Source organism: Coenobita brevimanus, chromosome 22 (assembly GCF_032717465.1).
Source record: "Coenobita brevimanus isolate Jiangsu-jjx chromosome 22, ASM3271746v2, whole genome shotgun sequence".
Lineage (NCBI taxonomy): Eukaryota > Metazoa > Arthropoda > Malacostraca > Decapoda > Coenobitidae > Coenobita > Coenobita brevimanus.
The window spans coordinates 19,489,191-19,508,816 of record NC_136975.1 but is presented as its reverse complement, the minus strand read 5'-3'; positions in this window follow the sequence as shown (position 1 = coordinate 19,508,816).

The window sequence follows — 19,626 nt, the reverse complement described above, 5'->3', positions numbered from 1 at the left end:
AAATAGGAACCTTGCAAGACTTTGCACACGGGCGTGATGAATGGTTAGCACATTTGCATGCTGCAATGTAGAAAATCTTCCCGGCTTGCTCCTTGATTTCGGTGGGTTTCTAGTTAATACTGTTTATTTCTTTTTGATATTGAGTATCTCACAAGTTTGAAATATTTATCATGGCGATTTCATATCAGTCGTATAATGCGGATTGCTGTCACAGTAGGTATTGATGCTCGGGTCCAAATTTCTTTAATTTAGACAGCCAGGACATCAGACACTTCTTGAACAGTTGGTTCGTTTTTTTGAATTACTCTTCAATTTCAGTCTGACCCACTGATAGTCCATAAACATGTCTTCAGTGGTTGGCAACTTGTGCAAGTTCATTCTATGAGGATTACCGAAAATTTGGCATGCTGAAGGTTTTCTCGGATGATGCTCAGCCATCTTGTCACCATGCTCCAACACTCAAACTGCATAAAAAATGCAACAGAACATAGTAGGCTTAAGAAATTAGAAGAATTAGATGCATATTATACTGTATACACTCAGGTACTCATAAAACACTTAAGAAGTATGTATCTGAAACCTTATTTGCCTTGTCCTCTAATATATTTGATATGACTGAACATGTCCTGGCATATAAAATTAGCAATTTTGGTAAAGGCCAGAAACTGTCGGTTTTAGAATGCCAAATATTACATGCATGATATGTGGGACAAATGACAACTTTCATGGGGTATTACATGATTCAATTTTTAATTTTTTCACTCCATCCTAATATATATATATATATATATATATATATATATATATATACCCTGATATACAATACCCCTAGATGCGATACCCAGGATTTGCGATGGGGGTACAAATACCACCATACTCAGTTAGACAATGGCTGTGCTCAGGTTTAATGATGGGCCCTCTGACGTTGGGTCCATAGGTGATAGGCCGAAATTTTGAATCACTTGCTTTCTCGTGGCCAGCTGAACCCACCCACCTCCCAGGATGTGCAGAAATGCTTGCACAGGCCCCACAGCCATTGCTTACCCCGCGCTCAACCATATTCTTCTCGCACTGGTCATCTCAGAGTGATGAACTCTCTTACACTCGCCCACTATGCATCGTATTGCATCACCAGTGTTACGCAAGTTGCTATGGTGGTCCATCGTACCTGAGTACGAGCAGTGCTGTAAGTAGAGCAGTGACAGCAATTGTGTGTGGAGTGCAATTTTGTGTGATTTTTGGCCTAAATAAGCATGCTTATGTCTGGTACGGGTGCTGCACGGGGTGGGGCTAGTGGTGGTGCTAGTGGAGGCCCTAGTCAGGACGGTAAGTGGTTTGCTAGTGCTGGTGCTGGTGATGTTCCCATGAAGCATGTGCTTAAAACCTCTGTCTCTAGAAGTCAAGCTAGATATTTTTAAGCACCAAGAAAAAGGCGAGGTGCTATGGTATCACCTCGGCTCTCTGCTTGGTCCAGTCGACTGTCTCCACCATTATCAAGAAGGGAGAGGCCATTAAGGGTGCTGCTGGGGAGGTTGCAGCCTTATCCACCTCCTGTATCACCCGCCAGAGAGAATCTGCGATGGAGGAGCTGGAACGGATGCTCCACACATGGGTGGAGGATCAGAACAGGAGGAAGGCACTCATAAGCCAGGCAGTTATTTTCACCAAGGCTCTCTCACTATAGCAAGAAATCAAGATGAGGCGGGATCTTGATGCTAGCGAGACCTTTAAGGCTAGCCATGGGTGGTTTAATCGCTTCAAGAAGTGACCTAGTCTCCACCACATGAAAATGTATGGTCAGGCGGCGAGTGCTGATAAGTTGGTGGCGGCAGTGTTTCCTGACAAGCTGAACTGCATCATCATGGAAGGTGGCTACAGTGCGAAGTGGGTCTTGAATTTTGATGAGACTGGGCTCTTTTGGATGCAAATGTCCTCAAAGGCATACCTTGCAACAAAAGAAAAATCTATGTCAGGGTTCAAGGCCTCAAAGGACCGGCTTACACTCCTGCTGGGGGTCAACGCCGAGGGCAACCTCAAGTTGAAGATGCCTCTTGTCTACCACTTCGAGAACCCCAGGGCTCTGGTGGGGTATGTGAAAGAGAATCTTGGGGTGATTGGAAAGTCCAACAAGAAGGCCTGCTGACTTCCGACATCTGTTTGTCATATTTCCACTTGTACCTCTTTTGTGTCCTCAAGAGGCATGCCCTCAGGGAGAATTTGGTGAACAGATTTCTCGTGGCGGTAGACAACATGCTTAGCCACCTTCCCATGATGAAGGAATGGGCAAACAACATTGAAGTGGTGTTCCTGCCCTCCAACACCATGTCATTGTCGTAACCCATGGACCAAGGAGTGGTCGCTACTTTTAATGTGTAGTACCTCCACTGCACTATGAAGCAGTTGGTGAGGGTTTGTAACAGCGATGATATAATGACAGTGCAGAAGTTCTGGAAAGGTTATAATATATGCCACGCCATACAGAACATCACTGCAGTGTGGCGGGAAGCTAGCCAGTCCACCATGATTGGTGTGTGGCAGAAGCTGTGGCCAGAGTGCGTGCACTCCTTCACTGGCTTCTTTGAGGGCATGCAAGCTCTGCCGGTGCAGCGTTTGCTGCAGGAAATTGTGGAACTGTCGCATGAGGGGGGCTTCAGGGAGGACGACGAGGATGATGTGGAGGAGGTCCATGAAAGCTACAGGGAGGAGCTCAGCAATGAGGAGCTCTTCAGTATGGAGCGGGCTTCAGGGAGGTCGATGAGGATGATGTGGAGGAGGTCCTTGAAAGCCACAGGGAGGAGCTCAGCAATGAGGAGCTCCTCAATATGGAGGTTCAGCAGGCTCACCAGGAGGCTCAGGAGGAGGTCATCCCTGAAGTGCGAGCCCTCAGTATTACAGTTCTGAGAGAGATGCTGACCAATCTGGATGAGATCATTGCACTGATGCACACACACAACCCTCTCGTAGGATGAACCAGGGGCACATTTAATCAGCTGGATGTGGGGATAAACGTGTATAGGACGTTGTTGGATGAAAAGAAGAGGGTGGCCAGGAAAACTACAATCACTGCCTTCTTCAAACAGACTCCCACCATGCCAGCGAGCCACAGAGGATCTCCCCAGTCCTATGTGCAGCGCATCTCCCCGGCCCTCCACGAGCAGAGCATCTCCCCAGCCTTCAACCAACAGAGCATCTCTCTAACCTTTAACCAGCAGAGCATCTCCCCCACCATTGACCAGCAAAGAAACACTGGGTCTCCTCCAGCTGAGGACGTGCTCAGCCCGTAGTGCTGAATCTAACCTCCAGCCGATCCCCATCTCCTATGTCACCTGTGTTTCCACTAAGGCACTCCACCATCCCATCACTGCCTTCTTTGCTCCAGCCCATCTCCCTCACCACTTCGGCCACTGTCTTTGTCTCCCTCGCCATGATGTGAGCCACCTCATCTGATTCCATCACTACCTTATCAGTCATAGCAGCGGTCTCCCTCGCCACCTCACCGGTCATCACAGCTGTCTCCCTCACCACCTCCTCTGTCATCGCATTGCACTCCAACGCCACAATCAGAGCCATCACCCTGCACCTCATCACCATCGCCTGAGCCATCACATCGCATCCCATCGCCACTGCTTGAGCCATCACATCATACCCCATTGCCACCGCCTGAGCCATTGCATTGCACCCCATTGTCACCACCTGAGTCATCGCATAGCACTCCATCACCACCCCCAGAGCCAGTGCATCAGTCTCCCACTATGATCATTTCACCTTGCTAGGCTTCCCCCCTCTTCTGACCCTGCCACAGAGATGGGGTATGAGGGATTTGAAGAGGATGAGTGGCTGCTAGGGAGCCCCACATGTCTCCTAGCCTGGGGGGGATGGCAAGAATGATGACCAGGACCGGACATAGACTCACAAGAAATAAGTGATGAGAGGTATTTGATATGTTCTAACCTACTTTTTATGAGATCCAGATTATATATGTTGGTTTTAGTGAGTTATTGACAGGTGTTAGGCTTAGGTTAGCTTTCTTACAGCTGTTAGGCCATTTAGATAGGCTTTAACCCCTAAACCGCGGGGTTGTTTTGGCGCTTCTTGCATGTCCCACGAGAATATTCGCGCTCCGACAGACATTGTAAAAATATTTGCCAAAAATCAGTTATTAGTCCTAGAATATCATAATTACATATGCCAATGGCACATAGCTTCAGCTTTCTCCTGGGATGTTTGCTGAGCCTTCGTCGAGTACCGTCGGACTTGTGGAGACTTCTGAAGTTGGGTAATGAAGTCTTCACTTTACACTTCCCGACACCCTGTAATATGATTACCACAGCCTGATATTATCACTAGAAACAGTGTTCTATGATTTTCAAATAGTTTGGAATCCATAAACCAAAAAAAAAAAAAAAAAATTGTGAAAGCAATGAAAATTTCGAGGCGTAAGAGCTTCCCACTTGCGCTCGTTCCCTGCTGGTATTCTGTCATTTATTATTAATAAACACACTCACACTTTATATTCGTATTACTTTATTACACTTCATATATATATATATATATATATATATATATATATATATATATATATATACACAGTATTTATCCATAAGTTTCCTTCAGTAATAGTAGTTTATTTTCATTCTCGTTCAGTAAACTAGCGTAGTGAGCAAAGCTTTGACTGTCATTACTCCAAGTATTTGTACTCATATTCTTATATGAGTCATTATTTACATTTCTATTTTATTTACACTATGTTATACACTGTCACTTCCAGTAAATAAGGGTTCCTTTCCCTTGGAGCCAGGATGAACTTGGGACACTGACGCACTCGTAGTTTATCACCATTTCCTCCACTGGCTCATCACACGATTCACCAAAAAGATTGTAGTCAATGTCCATCATTATTATGGATAAATTAGCCAGTTCATGCACCACAGCAGTCATTTAGTCCTTTACTCCTTCCCACACGAGGTTTAGTAGGGGTAGAGGTCACAGGGCCCTCTAGAAGCGGCGGAAATGGAGGGGCACAAGTGCTACGTGCTTTCATCTCAAGAAACAACACTGAACTAAATGACGAGACTTATATGGGGCCCCAAAGAGTTGACAACGTCAGTGAGGTGACAGCTGCTAATTTATATGCTGTAAAATGATTGGCAGGAAATTAGGTAGTTCCAGGTGAATGTAAATATCACTTAGGCTTCTCCCTTCCTTTCTTATATATATTTTTATTACGAGAATAAATTATACGGCATATTTCAAGGGGAAATTACTAGGGAAAATTAGTGAACAAGTGCACGTGGGGTGTTGCCAGGTGATAATTAGCCAACTACCGGTGTATGGCACTATCAGTTACCTTATTTTTTTTTGGTTTATATTATTTTGTATAAGAATAGGGCATAGGGCTTATTTCAATGGATGAAATCAGTGGAAAATTCCGGGGAAGAATTGTTTATTGCAGCGCAGCCAGGCAGGCGAGAGGAGAGGGTAATGGAGGGGAGGTAGGCAGGAGAGTCAAGAGAGGGGATAAATAGCTAAATTGTCAACAATGGATAGGAGTACAGATGAGATTAGGAGTGCTGACTATTGTTGGACACTGGCAGTACTGATAGATGATACAAGCCACCACTTGAAAGCCCGGGAGAATTCAAAAAAACACAGAATCGCAAAAGTGATGCCCAGCGGTATGATCCATTGCTCCTGAGCAACACAAAAGTGAGGCCCCGCGGTTTATGGGTTAAACTTGTTCTGCGGCTCATTTGGGTGGGTTTTGGACTTCGTTGTGCGGGAAACACGAGGCTGAGAAACACGTCCCATTACTTTACATGTTAAAAGTACCCCAATATACGAGACCTCTCCTATCAATTGGATTTTACCTAAACAATTACATCGTTAAACTGGGGTATACCTGTATATACATACATACATATATTGAGTAAATCCTCGTTTTTCGCTGCTTGGATGTTCTGCCAAAACCTTGCGAACCGTGAAACATTGAAGTGTGAAGTTAAGAATCAATGGGAAAAATAGGGCAGCATTCCGGTAGGACATGTACCTACCCTATCAGAAAGTACTATAACACCAAACAGGCCCTATCCAAAATTAAATGAAGTGTGTTTGCTAATGCCAAAAATAGCATAACACAATAAACATGTGCCAGAAGACATTAAATCTGTTATAAAGAGCTGCAACACCAAATATCCTTACCAGATATAAGCTGAAGACTGGCTTGAGTGGCAAGTGAAGGTCGTTTGAGAGTGGATGGGCTTGTTCCCGATGTCACTAACCAAAGAAAAGCTGCCACTTTTCACTAGATTATTTATTTTTTGACATCAAAGTAGGTCAACTAAACCCCGGTCATTTTATGTGCCCTCTCTGTCACTACAAGGAAGGGAGAAATTATAACAATATTATTTTACTCACTGCTACAAAGAAGAGAAGCTGTAATATAGTCAAATAGAATAAAAAATTGGTGGGCTGAAACCACCATCTCTGTATTGGGATAGTTATTATTCATTCATTCCTTAAATATCGATAAGCTTTATTTTACATCCATTTCAGGTATTTGTCCATCAAAACCAAAATAAATAGTGTTACAAGAAACATGTAATGATTCTTTGTTAAGAAATAGTAGCATGACACGGCTGAAGATCATACGTTACGATCACAAACAATAACAAACTCGTGTGTCTACTGCCCAGCTGGACCTGCTGTGTATTCATGACACGGCTGAAGATCGTACATTACGATCATAAACAATAACAAACTCACGTTTGTCTACTGCCCCACTGGATCTGCTGGATAGAGGTCATGGCAAATTGTTGCATAGAAAAATGGACAGTGCCTAGACTGAGCATCAGTACGCATCGTCTGATGAGTGCTGGCTGCCGGCTGGGAGCATCAAATTGTGGGGAAATTCGCGAATTGTGAGACAACTTGGAAACTTTGTTCTTGCATGAAAAACAAGGTATCGAAGTAAAATGCGTCCAAATACGAGGATTTACTGTATATATATATATATATATATATATATATATATATATATATATGTATATATATATATTTATAGTATTGCGCGCCTAGGTCAAGGCGAGCAATACTTCTGACGAAAAAAGAATCACCTTTTTTGGGGAGAAAAAATTTTGCCATAAGTTTTGGACATTAACATGACGTCACGGCTGCCTGAGGCCTTACTGTGTGCTAGTTGGCTGGCGCCTCAGTTGCCCACTGGCTGCATGAGAGAGGGGAACCCAGCTGCTCCTCCCTCTCTTGTTGCGCCATTTTTTGCCTAGTGACCCGCAGTGTTTTGCCTTTCGGTATTGTAATATGGCCCCTACCCGTCAATTGTCGAGTGAAATAATATCACAGATCATTGCTCTAAAGGAGGCAGGCCACCCCACGAAGGAAATTAGTGATTTGGTTGATGTGGCTCGGTCGACAGTGCGGAGGTGGTGTGCCCGTTACTGAGTGGAAAATAGTGGTGATGTTCCTACAAAGAAACCACAGTCTGGTAGGCCCAGGAAAACTTACCCAAGGTCTGTTTATGGGCTAAAACGTGCAGTGGAGTCTAATCCACGTGTGACTGCAAGGAGAATTAAGAAGAGCAACCCAGAAGTGTTTGGCGAGGTTTCAGTGCACACATTTTCTTGAAGAGTCTATGAACTTGGTTACACAAGCCACAGGCCTGTGAGAAAGCCTCTTCTTACACGTAACCAGCGACTTCGTAGGCTTGCCTTTGCTAACAAGTACCTTAACTGGGGTGAGGACCAATGGTTGTCAGTGTTGTGGTCTGATGAGGCAACATTTACCGTTACCTGTAATCGAGGAGTGTGGGTGTACCGGTGCAGAGGTAGTGACCCGCTTGACCCCTGTTACGTGGAGAGCACAGTTAAACACCCAGATTCACTAATGGTATGGGGTTGTTTCTCTGGTAAGGGTTTGGGGAAGCTTGTGCTTCCCAGGAAATGCAGAGTGAATCAGGACGTTTACCTGGAGCTGGTTTGTGATCATTTACCTGAGTCCTTCGAGCTCACAGGTGCATGAGTGTTTCAGCAGGAGGATGCACCTGCTCATAAAGCCAAATCTGTCACCAACTGGCTTCGTGACTGCAAGGTCTCCTTCATGAAAGACTGGCCAGGCAATAGCCCAGACATCAACCCGATAGAAAACCTCTGGTACCTCGTAAAGAAGAATCTCCAAGGGAAGGACGTGATCTCTCTGCCTAAGCTGGAAGCAGCCATTCTTGAGTCCTGGGCAAGTATATCACCCCAGCACCTGAGGAACCTCACCCTTTCACTTCCATGACGTCTCAGGTCCGTGAAGAAGCACAAAGGAAAGCCTACCAAGCATTAAAGTAGTTATAATGCATTATTTACATGTTTTTTCCATAGTTGAATGGTTTGTTTTGTGGGAATTGCACTGCATGCAATACTTTTGTCAAGCTCTGTATATTATATATATATATATATATATATATATATATATATATATATATATATATATATATATATATACAATATATATATATATATATATATATATATATATATATATATATATATATATATATATATATATATATACCATCTCAGGACACTCTCTTCGATTCTGGTGTCCACCGACTTCCTCACTCCACACCTTTCATGAATCATATTATTTCGTATCCTATCCACCCTCTGAACTCCACATACATTCCTCAACAGTCCCATCTCCATTGCTCTTACCCTTGCCTTTTCATTTTCATGCCACACCATAGTCTTACACCCATATGTTAGAGATGGCACTAACACTCCCTCATGTATGCGTCGTGCAGCTGCAACACTCAAGCCTTTGTTTCTTATCAAGGCCTTCATTGCACGAGCTACTCTTCTTCCATGTGCACTTTTCTTTCAACTTCTCTTGCACATTTTCCTCTCTTTTCTATCACTATACCCAAGTATTTGAACTCTCACCAATTCCAATCTGTCTCCGTTCACTGTGATATCACACTGGGAGTCACCTTCTGTCTCAATAACCATCACTTTACTCTTCTTTACATTTACTCTCAAGGCACAACGCTCACAGACATCAGCAAAACTCTTCACTAGCCTACCAAGTTCTTGTCCCTTACTTGCCAGCAGTACTTCATCATCAGCATACAACAAATCTGAGATATTCCATGCATCACCATTCATTACCAACGCCATCCCTCTTTCCATTACTCGTGTTTTCACTTCTCTCATCACCCCATATATATATATATTGAACACCATGGGGCCATCACACAGCCTTGTCGCACGCCCACAATGTCGTGAACCGTTCACTTAGATATCCATTAACCCTTAAACATGCTTCGCTACCATCATAAAAACTCTTGACAGCACCTAGCAGCTTACCATCTACACCATACATCTGCCAAACTTTCCACAATCCCTCTCTGTCTACTTTGTCGTATGCTTTTTCCAGATCCATAAATGCCATAAACACCTTATGGGTCTTCTCACAAGCCTTCTCTGCTATCTGTGTCACTGCAAATACTTGATCCACACATCCTCTGATACTCCTAAAGCCACCCTGTTCATCACTCACTAGGACTTCTGATATCTCTCTTACTTTATAATAATTCTTCCATATACCTTCCCTGCAACACTCAATAAACTTATGCCACGATAATTCTTGCACTCACTTTGCTCACCCTTATTTTTCTGCAGGGGTACAATCAAAGCCTTTTTCCACTCTGCAGGCACAGTTTCACCCACCCATGCCTTCTTACATATCTCCAACAAGCACTTCATTCCACTCTCTCCACTACACTTAACCCACCCCATCCTGACCACTTTTCCACCACTGACTCCCCCCAATCCCGACCATTTTAGATTTTTTTTTTTTTTTTTTGCTCAAACCTTCGCTTTTGGTGAGAAACATCGAAAATTCATAGAGAAATCGCTCACCTGAGGTTTAAAGTACTCGATACAGGTAGGAGTACCTCCTTACCTTTCTGGGTTTTCTATCAGGCTGGCACTAAAGAAAACGAGTTCTATGGGAGGATAACTATTTTCACCACTCATAAACGGTATTTATTTATTTACTTGGTACGAATTTATATGTAGTACGAGAGTATATTGGTTTTCAAGCAGTAATATAGGCATAATAAGTATTGTTTCACTCACTAATACCTGACCTTTTTTTGCCATATTACCTGATCATCATTTCTAACTGTTTCTTCTTCTAATGCTATGTAAAGTTTGGCCTCCACATTGTTATTGATTGGGGAATCACTCTGGCCCTGAATTTCGTACCGTGGCATGACATGGCTATACTGGCCAGGTCACTGATAACAGGTGAATTGCTGAGACAATGGCATGCAGGGGGGGGGAGGAGGTCATGCTAGGTAAGGCACTGTCCCGGCCTGGCATCTTGTAGAGGAAGGTGTCACGTGTATATGTACTAAAAATCCCTCGCGAAAATTGAAAATTGTGCAAATTAGGGACCTTGCAATTTTTTCGCGTTTATGTACGTCGACGGGATTGGCAGTGACAAAACACGTGGATGTTAAAGAACGTCGACAGGACGCCGCGGGTTAAGCATCTCTGCATACACCTCATTAACTCCAGCTGCTTTCCCATTTTTCAGCCATTTCACAGCGCTCTTCACCTTTGCAAATGTCACGTCTCCTGGCACTGCATCCCTTCTCTGCACACTCCCAAAACCAGTCATGTTTACAGCCACTCTGCTCTCTCTATTCCCATTCATCAGGCTTTCAAAATATTCTTTCCATCTGGTCCTTACTTCATCTCCATCGGTTAGTAACCTAACACCTACATCCTTCACACTACCACATTTCTTTCCGTTTTCACTTCTACATTTCCGCACCTCTTTCCAGAATAACTTCCTATTTTCAGAGTAATTTGAATTCATTTTTCTTCCCAGATCATCATTTACTTCCTTCTTTTTCCTCTTCACTAGTCTCTTTACGTTCTTCTTGCTCTTGATATATTCAGTTCTTATTTCAACTGATCCCCTATCCTGTAACCACTATAGCCACTTCTTCCTCTTTTCCTCCACCACTCTCTTAACCTTCTCATCTCACCATGCCGTACCCTTCTCTTTTATTGATAGTCTTGCCACACCACACACCTCTTTAGCATTCCTAACTAAGCAATCCCTATATGCATTCCACAGGCTGTCCAGTTCCAATTCATTCCAGTTCACTGAATCTAACTCGTCCTCTACTTTGGTCCTGTAATCATCTGCCACTTCTTTGATCCTCAGCTTCTCAACTTTCAGTCTTTCACCCTGACTGCTCTTCTCTCTCTTGATCCACCTCACTCCTCTCAGCTTGTTCTTTCATACCACAATCATATGATCCGATAGACCTCCACATCGTCCTCTCACAGCCCTCTTATCAGCAACCATTCCCATCATCGACCTCTCTATGATCACGATATCAATCAGGCATCTTTCAACACGATCCCCGTTTCCTCTATACCATGTATATTTATGTGCATCTTTGTGTTTGAAATACGGATTACAAATGCACAACCTCCTCTCCTGACACATATCATTTAGTCGATTCCCATTATCATTTTCTCCTGGTACTCCATATTAACCCATTATGTCATCCTCTGGACCAGTGCCTACTCTTCCGTTCATATCCCCCATCACGTTCACTTAATAGCTCCTGGGCATTTCTCCCACTACTTCACCCAGCTCATCCCAAAACCTGTCTTTCTCTCCCTCACTCCTGTCCTCACATGGCACATATGCTACAATCACTGCCACTTTCACCTTCTCAAACCTGAACTTGACATAGATACATACACCTCGAGCTGACACATTTGTAGTGTCTCATTCCACTCTGCCACACCTCATTCATCAACAAAGCAACTCTTTCCTGACATCTTCCTCTCCCATTCATTCCCGATCTTACACATTTCACACCCTCCCACTCCTCCACTCCGCACCCTTTCATCTTTGTTTTACACAAATGCTATCATGTCATAAAAGGACTTTGTAGTTACTTGTAGAGAAGTTATATATATTAGACTTGTGGACGAGCGGTTGTTATACTTGAGTTGTTTGTACGTTGATAATCTTGGTTCCCATTTGTCATGCAATGACAGGAGAGGTAAAGAATAGTATGGGACTATTTTTATTTGTCTTGGAAATATTAACAGAGTCTCTGACACATGAGTGAGTATAAGTAGAGTCCAGCTAGCTACCTCCCTGTCTCTCTCTCTCTCTCTCTCTCTCTCCCAAGTTGCTAAGCCTTCCTCCCTACACCCTGCCGATTTTATGGCCTCTCTCCTTCTGAGCTCTCTTTCCTAAATTCTGGTGAAAAAGGAGTCGTGTCACGTGTGTTCACTGTGGTTGGAAAGTTCTAGAAGCCTGTGTGTGAGTATGTGTGTATGTGTGTGTATGGTCACTAGGCTTTGTTCTCCTGCTGTATCGCTGACAAACTAACTGCATCATCTCCTGACTGGCTACTTCGTAATCTGTCGTCAGCTTTTCCTCAGTGTAACTTGCAAGATCATTTCCCATTCCCAGGCTCGCATAAAGCTGTTTATCTGTCTATTTATCTATCTATCTAGTATGATTTGTAAATATAATATGGACTCATAACATTGCTCGGTCCACGCAGCTGAAGGTCCTCCGACAGCAATTATCATTGACATATGCTAATCTATTAGTACATAATATTGATTATAATATTGTATACATATAACATTCATAGTAAATAGTAATTTTTCAGTAATATTACATTTTAAACAAGTTGTATACATATTTGAATAAATGCATTAAAAGTAAACTATTTAACCCGCCCCGTCCCGACGACGTATGGGTACGTCACCACGATTTGCATTTGCCAGTCCCGGCGACGTACCAGTACGTCGTGCAATTGCAATGTGCATAATTTCGACAATTTTCAAATTTCGCGCTTGATTTGCGGTACGTACCCTCGCCTGACCTTCCCCTACCTGCCACCAGGCGGGGACACTCGGCGACCCAGCGCGACCCACGCTAGCCCGCCACTCGTCCACTCACCTGGTAGCCACAGTCCTGCTCAGACATGGCTAAGAGAGGTCTCTCAGAGAGCGAAATTCAAGTCGCCCTGGACACCTTTACCGGCGACAGTGATTCCCCACTGGATGACGAGGAGATGGACAAAGATTATGTGCAGCCAGAGGAGGAAGAAACCACCAGCAGTGACGAGGAAGTTCTGTCACCAAGGAAGCGGCAGTACGTGACTTACCGTGCTGCTAGAGAGGGGCAGGAGGCAAAGAAGGCACGTGGTATGTCATATCCCTATCCCCAGCGTGCCTTGGAAGCCGAATTCGAGGTCGAGGACGAGGACGAGGACGAGGACGGAGACGTGGGACGTGCTGCCACGTGGTATGGGCGGGAGGTGATTACGCATCGTGGCCCAGAGCGCACACCACGTCGTCTAAGCAGGTATGGGCCTAGCATTCTGTTTGGGGCGGTAGGAAGTGAAGTGGAGGGAGTGAGGAGTGAAATGGACATTCCTGGGATTAGGGAAAGTGAGAGTGAGGTGGGTGAGTCATTGCTCTCCCTACGCAGTGTGAGGCGGCAGAGTGGATCACGTGGGCCAGTGCGGGTGCGTTCCTTATCACGTGGGGTGGTGAGGGAGGGGGAAGGTGGGAAGGAACAACTCCAAAGCACGTCTTATGCTCCCCAATATCCCCTAACACGTGGTCGAGCAAGGTTGCGTGAAAGAGCACGTGGTGTGGTAATGGAGGGGGAAGGTGGGGAGGAACCACTGCCCAGCACGTCTTCTGCTCCCCAATATCCAACTATTTCATCCCCACAGCCCCCTAATGTTCCTCAAGGCCGTAAGGGTAAGGGAAAGGGAAAGGGTAAAGGCAGAGGGAAGAGGAGTGACAGTGGGGAAGCCCTCCGTACTCCTTCTCCCCAACCTCCCCAACCAGGTTCTCCTCCCCACCCAGACGAAGGCGGTGATGGGGACGAGGGATTTGTGTCGTGGGATTGGGAGGATGGGAGTGATTTTTCTCCCCTTATTCACCCCTTCACTGAGCAGGGGCGATCTGGCTGCATTGCACCAGGTATTCACTGTAATTCAAGCAGGTTGGATTTTTTCCACCTGTTTTTCAGTGAGGCCTTCGTAGATCAGATCGTGTTTCAAACAAACCTGTTTGCAAGCGGCCAGCGGCTAGAAAGTGAAAGATTGGGAACAAGGAGTAGGCATTCAATGATTTATGATTACCCTGTCTCCATTCCAGAAATGTTCTTATTTTTTGCCCTTGTCCTTTTGATGGGTATAATAAGAAAAAATAGAATTCCTGCTTACTGGACTACGGACCCTGTTATGTTTACCCCCATATTTGGTCAAGTGATGAGCCGTAATCGGTTTCAACAAATTCTAAGTCGCCTCCATTTTTATGATGCTAATGACCCTGCAAATGCAAACAACACGGACAAAATGAGACGAATTAGGCTGGTCTTTGATCACCTCAGGCAAACCTTTCGATCCTCATTCTATCCCTATAGAGATCTCGTCATAGACGAGAGTCTCGTGTTGTGGAGAGGCAATATTTCATCCAGACAGTATATACCCAGCAAAAGGCACCGTTTTGGGTTCAAGATCTTTGTTATGTGTGACTGTAGGACTGGATACGTGCAAGACATAGTCTTGTACACCGGTGCACAGACAGACATAATAGAAGATCGAAGTATAGGACTTTCGGGAGCAGTGGTAAAGACGATGATACAAGACTACCTTCATCGTGGTCACGTTCTCTATCTCGACAACTGGTACACTAGCCCTCTTCTCGCTCGTTATCTTCACAGACATGAAACGGGAGTCTGTGGAATGGTAAAGGTGAACCGGCGTCACATGGTCAAGGTAGGGCGGAAACTTGCAAGGAGTGAGGTTGTCTTCTTCAAAGCAAACAACATCCTTGCAACAATGTGGAACCACAACAGAGAAGTAAGCCTCTTGTCCACGGTTCACCGCCCCTTGATGCACCGTACTGATTCTGTTGATTACCATAGCGAAAGCAGGCGTCGTGTTTGGAAACCTGAATGTGTCATGGACTATAATATAAACATGCGCCTCGTGGACCAGTCAGACTCCATGATATCGACGGTAGAGTGTGCCAGGACCACGATGAAGTGGTATAAAAAACTGTTCTTTTACTTGCTAGATATCACTGCTCTGAATTGCCACCACCTTCACGCCATGACCACAGGAGTTCAGGAAACCTTTGAAGGGTTTGTGAGGGAGCTCACACGAGAAATCTTTGCAAAGTATGCTGTTGAAAGGCCCCAACAGCGCCCCCGCACTGCCCATATTACCCACACTCCCCAGAGAATATCCGCCCGCCATTTCCCCACTCCTATCCCGCCCCAGCCCAACAGACCTAGGCCCCAGCGCAGGTGTCACGTGTGCAGTCATTCCCAGGTGAGACTCACGACACAGAGGAAGGACACCCGCTATGAGTGCGTGCAGTGTGACGTGGGTCTGTGTATTCACCCATGTTTTAGTGAATATCACACGTTGCTGCACTTTTAGCATGGTGTGAATGCGAAAGGACGCAGAAATTATGATGTAAATGCGACAGACAGACGCTCTGTGAAAATATCAGTCATGTGGATCGCCAAATATTAGTATAAAGTGCCTACGAGGTAGAACATAAGTGAAAACATTGGGTGTAAGTATATAAATCTGCCCTAAGTTGAAACTTACATAGAGAGGGTTGTTTGATGCGATATTCTGTCGCTCAGTGCAATAAATACGGCCCCTTATTATAAATTTTCTATTATGTGACATTCTTACGGGTATAATATAAGTTCAAATTATTGTATATGATGATGTATTTCCTAAGTCAAATATTCATAGCGTGTCTATAAAGATAAGATTTCCTGACGCTTAGTCGAATGAATAAGGCACGTATTAGTCAAAATAAAAGTCAGCAAGTGATAAAGTGAATAATTAGTATATAAGTGTGTGAGTATTATGTATGACGTAACATTCCTTGCGAGGGTATTTTCAGGCGATATTCTCACGCTCACTTGAATAAATAATGGCAGTAAGTATGTACAGTGCATTGGAGGGGTGTAAACGTGTGTAATGTAAGTGGGAAAATATAATTGGAGTGAATAAATAAAGTAGATGATGAAACACGAGTGTTTGAGATCGTGGTTGCTACGTGAATAGGCGCTAGCATATTGCTAAATGCCCTCGTAATGAATGAAAATAATTGAAAACCTTCACAGTGGTGGGGGAAAGGTTCTATGTAAATGGGAAAATAATTGGAAAGTGATAAAACAATTTGGTATGTTGAAATACGAGTCATAGCGAGTGCGCTTACTAAGCTGATGTGCGCTAAACTTATGCTGCATGTCATCATAATGAATGAAAACATCTGAAAACACTTACAAACAGTTGTAATTGGTAAATTGTCATTGAAACAGAAGTATACAAGTAGAAAAAATGATAGGTTGACTCATACCAGAAACTTAGCATATAGCATGTTACGACTCGGACCAAACTCGCTATGCTCGCGCGATGGTACAATGCTTATTTTTCCTATATATGTGTCTGAAATACATTATATTGTTACTGTTATTGTTTATTAGTACAAATTCAATAAATGTAGAGGTGTTGTGTGTCGTTTGTCCCATTACTCCTTACCATAGAAAACGTTAATGCATATCCAGCCCATTACAGAATACGATACCTGCGGGGGGAAACCGCACCTGTATAGACCACTTATAGACCGCAGAGACAACTTTCTTCAAGATTTTCCATAGTTTCTCGACCTAAGCGGAAGTTTCATAAGAAAAATTTTTTTTCCAAAAAGGCTCGGGACTGGGGGATGTCATAGGTGCGGAAAGGCTCGGGACGTGACGGGTTAACTGTAATACAGTATGTACTTGGGTTATTGTAGTGAAATGCATACATACAAGAAAAAAAAATAGTTTAAAATTAAGATTATGGTAAGAGTTATTGATATTTCATTTAAAGATAATGGTACTGGTATGCCATACATGGGTCATTCTTCTTTGTATTTTAAATAAATATATATATATATATATATATATATATATATATAGATATAGATATATATACAGTATATATATAATTAATACTATATACAAAATATGTACACTTCATTCAGGGGGGTTAACTTGGATGTTAACTCTCCCCCCACTAAATACTGACTCCAAATTAGCAATTCTTGCATGCATTCTGTGCATTGCGAACAGCAGTACTGCAAATACAATGCAGAAGATTATAAAGACAGTAGGTGATAGGCTATACACATAATATGGGTTGAACATACTCAAACTCAAATCTTCCCAGGGCTTCATTGTTTCATTGATCAGCTGCATAGTTTCAAACTTAGGTGAAGTCAACTTAATACTTGTGCTCATGTTTAAGTCCATATCAGGCAGTGGGTGGAAATGTTTGTGTGTATGATTGAGAATGACGTAGTGATTGATGGTGGATAAAGTAGACATGGCTGGTGTAAATACCGCACAGTAGTCTGGTGCTATGTATAATCCTGAGGCTGAAGTATGAGATGGTGGTATATCTGGACAGACTATGTAAACTGATGTGTTATGAGTGAAATAAAAAAACTGTGAGTGTCCAATGCGTTGATGGTGTACAAGTTTATCTGGAGCAAAAGTGAAGTTGCAATGATGATGAATATTGTCATTTCTGATGATAGCCATTTCACAAGGGACTGTATCAGTAGGCTGAAACGTGAAAATGTACGCTGGACAAAGATGAACAGCATGTAAAGATGTACGGCACTTTCGTTCAATCATTGATTCACTTGCGAAAGTGACAGTGTCCCATCTCTTGGAGACCATGATGAGTTCGGTGTCTGTGTTGATGTTGATGATGACCAAAATGTTGTTATTTTTATAGGGGAAGGGATGTATTTGGTATACTGTGAACAGGTCTTCAGTTATGAATGGTACATGAACTACTACTGATGTTGGTGTTAGTGTTGCTTCTAAATATGGGTAATATTGCATGAATTCTCTACTGCGGAACAACGGCTTCAGTTTATGTTTATGTATGCCTTGACTAACTATCTGACGTAGCTCATGAACTGGGAGTAAATGAATTGTGATCTTGCCATCACCAGCATTCGAAATTCCTTGCATAAGTGGCCTGAAACGATCTCTAGTGTTGTCTAATTGTAGTAGAATCGTGTCAATATGTTCTGTGATGATGGAGAAGTGCTGGAAAAGTGTAATGTTTCCTTCCATTTCATTTACTTTATCTACACTCTCGAGAGCTAAACACCTCAATCCCGTTTGGGGTGGCCACAAACAAATCGCCTCCAAGTCGCCCTGTCCCCCGCCATTTCACCGCCCTGCTCCCGACTCACACCCCCCTCTCTCATATACCTCTCCACCCCATCCCTCCATCTCATCCTCGGCCTCCCCCTCCCTCTTCCCCCCTCCACCTCACTCACATACACTCTCTTTGTCAGTCTTTCACCCTCCATCCTCTCCACATGGCCAAACCACCTCAGTGTGTTCCTCATAACGCTTCCTATCACATCCACATCCACACCACAACGCTCCTTTATATCCTCATTCGTCAGCCTGTCTCTCCATGTGACTCCACAGGCTCCTCTTAAATAACTCATTTCCACTGCTCTCACTCTTGACTTGTGTCCTTCCAACAACGTCCAAGCTTCACTTCCATACGTTAGAGTTGGTATCACAATACTGTCATGTAGTAAGTTTTTCACTTCCATGCTCACTTCCCTGTTTCTTATCACAGCTTTCAAAGAACAAACAACCTTTCTTCCCTGCTGTACCCTTTCAAGCACTTCACCCTCCAAACCTCCATCCTTACTCATCACACTACTCAAGTACTTAAACGTACTCACATTTTCCAATTCCTCACCATCCAACCTCGCTGTACATTCACTGACTTCACCCCTCTCAAAGACCATCACTTTACTCTTCCCTACATTCACCTTTAGATTCCGTTTCTTACACACTCGCCCAAAGTCATCCACCAAGCCTTGCAGCTCCCCTTTGTCTTCACTCAACAACACAGTATCATCTGCAAACAACAGTACAGGGAGTTTCCAAACACTATCCTCTCTCACCAGGGCCACTCCAACATCCACTACCCTGCTTTGTACCTCTTTAATTACCCCATCCATGTACAGATTGAACATCCATGGAGACATGACACATCCCTGTTTCAACCCAACTTTCAAAGAGAAAAATTCACTTAGTTCACCATCCACACGCACTGCAGCCTTCGCACCATCGTACATACTCTTCACAGCATTCAACAACTTCCCATCTACTCCATATATTCTTAACACTTTCCAGAATCCTTGTCTATCCACCCTGTCATATGCTTTCTCCAAATCCATGAAAGCCGCATACAACTTCTTTCCCTTCTCTAGAAACTTTTCCACCAAAGATCTAAGAATGTATATCTAATCTACACAACCTCTTCCCTTTCTAAAGCCTCCCTGTTCTTCTCCAACTAATTTCTGTGTTCTTTCTCTAACTCTGTCAATAAGTATCCTACCATACACTTTTCCTATTATACTAAGAAGACAAATGCCCCAGTGATTACCACACACTTCTTTTTCCCCTTTTCCTTTATACAAGGGAATAATTATACCT